The sequence below is a fragment of the Otolemur garnettii genome, unplaced genomic scaffold (assembly GCF_000181295.1).
Source record: "Otolemur garnettii isolate 467f Iridium unplaced genomic scaffold, OtoGar3 scaffold00077, whole genome shotgun sequence".
NCBI lineage: Eukaryota > Metazoa > Chordata > Mammalia > Primates > Galagidae > Otolemur > Otolemur garnettii.
Window position 1 is genome coordinate 3,987,757 of NW_003852472.1, and position 4,375 is coordinate 3,992,131.

General features: G+C 42.7%; 1 non-coding gene across 1 annotated transcript; it reads right to left on the reverse strand.

The window, feature by feature from the left end:
- Positions 1-2,548: 2,548 nt before the first annotated feature.
- On the reverse strand, positions 2,549-2,655 carry LOC111726743. Its single transcript, XR_002774446.1, has one exon. It is a non-coding gene; the product is annotated as a U6 spliceosomal RNA (small nuclear RNA).
- Between the last annotated feature and the right edge of the window lie 1,720 nt (positions 2,656-4,375).

The following is a 4,375-nucleotide window of genomic DNA, read 5'->3' on the forward strand; positions in this document are numbered from 1 at the left end:
AAATCAATCTTAGGTATTCCAATGGTGTATGGGCCATGCAGTGCATCTGTGGTATTATAGTTTTACAGAGAGGATGATCATGAATGTGAAAAAGGATTGAGAGACGCTGCTGTAGACCATCTGCTATGACTCTAGTCTTCTCCTTTGAGCAATCGTGTACTATTTTGCGGTGTGGATGGATCATTATTTATTCAGCCATCCCTCCATCATTGGACATTCATTCTGTGTCCACATTTTTGCCATATGCGGAAGGCTACATGTGACTGAAGATAGCTTCCATTTCTCCGAGTAGAAATCTCAGTCACAGGATATCTGATTTCTAATTTTGTGATAAATGCTACCAGATTGTTTTTCCCAAAGGCAGAAACACTTCATGTTGGAGGAGACTCCTCTCACCAGCAGGTGTTATCACCCTTCTAGTATTTTCTACTCTGACAGGTGTAAAGTGACATCTCGTTGTGACTTTAATTTGCATTTCTCTGACTAGCAGCCAATGTGAGCATCTTTTCATATATTTATCAGCCGTGTGAGTTTGCTCTTATATGAATTGTCTGTGTAGATAGGGTTGACTCCATTTTTATATCGTGGTGTTTGTCTTTTCTTGTAAATTCCCAATAGCTTTTGGTATATTATAAATATTCATTCTTTGTCTAGCATCTGGAAAATACTTTTTTCATATCTATCCCTTTTTTTTTTTTTTTGAGACAGAGTCTTGCTATGTTGCCCTTGGTGGAGTGCTGTGCATCACAGCTCACAGCAACCTCCAACTCTTGGGCTTAAGTGTCTTGCCTCAGCCTCCCAAGTAGCTGGGACTACAGGCACCCACCACAACACCTGGCTTTTTTTTTGCAGTTGTCATTGTTGTTTGGCAGGCCTGGGCGGGGCTTGAACCCGCCAGCCTTGGTATATGTGGCTGGCACCATAACCACTGTACTATGGGCACTGAGCCTATCCTTCGTTTTTTGATTTCATTTATGGTTCTCCTTGCATGTCAAAGTTTTAAATTTTCTATAATTAAATATGTATATCTTTATTTGATAGCTTTTGGATTTCCATTGTTGGTTAGGAGGTTTACATAAACTGTTAATTTGTACATATGGTCTCCTAGATTTTCTTGTAAGGTTTTTATTTATTTATTTTTTTAATTTCTTATAGCATAACTATGTACATTAATGCAATCATGGGGTACAGTGTGCTGTTTTCATGTACATTTTGAAATACTCTCATCAAACTGGTTAACATAACCTTTATGTCATTCTCTTAGTCATTAAGACATTCATACTCTGCTTTTAGAAAGGTTCACTTTGATTTTGCTTCTTGTATTTATGTTTTTTAATGTATCTGGAAGGGTTCATTTTTATATAAGTGGTAATAGGTGCTGTCTGTTTTAGCTTTCTTTTCAGATTAATAACGAATTTGCCAATACATTTTACAAACAATCCATTCCTTTTCCTTTGAATTAAACTCCCCTCCTTCCCTGTCATATATCGACTTCTCATATATAAAAGTATTTAATTCTGGGTTCTTCACTGTGTTCCACTGATTTATCTGTTACTTGATCAAAACTACATCAGCTGACCATTCTTTAAAACATGTATGCAATTTCGAAAGGCAAAACAGAGAGCGCCTAGCCAGGATTCTATACAGAATTGCATATTAAATTTTGAGACCACCAAATATATCATATTTTTCCTTTTGTTCAGGATTTGTTTTATGTATTTTAATAAACATTTATGGTTTTTTTCATGTGCCTTCTAACTTTCTTCATAAATGTATATTCATAAGTATTTTATAGCTTTTGACACAACCATAAAAGGAATATTGTGAGAATAAAGACAATGTATTGATTTTTGTTCTTTTATCTTAACTAAAACCATCTCTAGACGATTGAAAGAATGCAGTGATGTTCAATGCAGTTGGGATGTAGGATGCTTGTGACTTTGATAATACTTTAGGGGACTGGTGTCTGGAAATTCTCTTGATGGACACTTAGGACCATTAAGAAAGAAAGAGGTTACTCTTCTGAGTTGCTCACAATAGGGTGGTGACATGGAATGTACCCACTCATGGCTGCGCTAGCTGTGCGGGAGACCCAGAGTCACCCCAGTAGGGGAGTGGAGGCCCTGGCTGCTGCCATTACTGTCTGGGTGGGGTGACCTCTAGGCAAGCTGCCTTTGCCTTTCTCATGGATGTTTTATATCCAAGTGGCCCCTCTTAACTTTCCTGAAGGCTGGTTTAGGCCCGACAGATTCACATAATTGAAAATTGCATCCATTCCTGAGAGCATTACTTTGCTAGAGCTGCCATGACAAAATACTACAGAGTGTGCAGCTTAAATGACAGAAATGTATTTTCTCCCACTTCTTGAGGCTGCAAGTCCAAGATCAAGGTGCTGGCAGGGCTGTTTCTCCTGAGGCTTCTCTTGGTTATCAAGTGTCCGTCTTCCAGCTGTGTCCTCACATGTCTTTTCCTCTGTGCACACATGTGGTGTCTCTCTCTCTCTTTTTTTTGTACAAAAGGTTTTTATTGGTAGGGGGAAGGAGGCTGCAAAAATATGGAACACTTCATGAATTTGCATGTCATCCTTGCGCAGGGGCCATGCTAATTTTCTCTGTATCGTTCCAATTTTAGTTTATGTGCTGCCGAAGTGAGCACTGGTGTCTCTTTATGTGTCCAAATTTCTTCTTTAAGGACACTAGTCAGATTGGATTAGGGTCAATCCAAATGGCCTCTGGGTGGACCATTTTAACTTGATTTTAACTTTAACTTTAATGACCCTGTCCACACACAGTCCATTCTGTGGTAGGAGAGGTTAGAGACTCAACAGACAGATTTTGAGGGGACACACATGTCAGGCTGTACCACTGAGCCCAGCTGGGATGGTGTAAGTGGAAGGCGTGAGATTTGAGGGCTGCTTTCTCTTCCTGCTCTTTCATTTTAAATGCAGTCAATTATAGATCATGCCATGGTAGCTAATTCATGGAGGGTAGACACATGAACTTCACCTTAGACCTGTTGTCATTTGCCATGGGCGCAACTCCAGCTAGACATGTGGAGACTGTGGGCTCAGGTGTTGGCTGGTGGTGACAGAGGTCCTCTTTGGCTTCAGCTCCCAGGCCCCCTCCACTTTCAACTTCCCCCATTATCACCCACCAAGTGGTGTCTGCTGGGCTGACTGACACTCCTGTGGGATGGGGTGTCTACAGCACCTGGGAGGATTATTCCTGTTTCCTGGAATTGACTTTTAAAGTCACAGATGAGAACAAAAGGTTAGTCCCCCACTGGAGTGCTGGGTTTAGACAAGCGCAGGGATGAGACTGGCTGCTATGCCCTGGAGTGGGCCGAGGGCTGCCAACTCAGCAGCATCAGCTCCACCTGTCTTCTGCACCGCCAGTCACTGAAGAAGACACAGGGGAGCCATGAGGATGGAGCCTTTGGGAGAACAGAAATTCTTTGGGGGAATGAGAGTCATGGCTCCAGGGACTTGTCTCTTAGCTGCTTTCCCTGTCTGTTGGGGTGTGTGAACCACCTCCTGCCACCAGGGCCAAGATGAGAATGTGGCTCTTTCCTGTTCAGCAAGGAGGGACAAGAAGTCTAGGAGTGGGGTGGGGAGTACCCAGGGGAGATGTGGGGGCCACCTGGAGAGGGGTGGGGAGGGTAGCCGCAGCCCTGCTGTTTGGCTTGGTAGGGGTGAGATCCCCGATGGATAAGGAGACACCCCCAGTTAAGCCATCATGGTGGTACCAATGCCATCTCCGCAGCCCCCCCCCTTGGACAAGGGGATCAAGCATCAAGAGGCTGATGGGGGGCTTGCAGGAGAGGATAGAGCCCCTCCCACTCACCCCAGACCTTGTGAATCTCCAGTCTCCACACTGAAAGGGAGGGAAAGAGTTTAGCACAAAATACAAGGTTAAAGTTGCAGAGTGAATAGGACCACACTTAAGAACAGAAACAAGGTTGTGTTATTAAATAAAGCTGGGTCAAAAATTATGATATTAAATGGAATGATGTTAAAAAAAGCAGCCTATACCCAGTGGAAAAGGGATCCTGACAGAACAGTTGTAATACTAATGAAAAAAAATTTTGCTTGTAATATGTGTTGTAATAGTTGAAGTGGTCATAAAAAAATACACAGACTAAATAGCTTAAATGATAGAAATTGATCTTCCTCAGTTTGTTATCAAATCAAAATTTGGGTGTGTTGGCCCAGTGAACCCAGAAAAGCCACACATTGACAACAAGATTACAGCCAGAGAAAGTGAGGTGTTCATTGTGGGGTGCCAGGCAGGGAGCACAGCAGCGTGTGTCTGACACCCAAGCTCCCTGACGGCCCTCTAAAACAGCCACGAGAAAGGCAAAGACAGCTTCTCCAGGG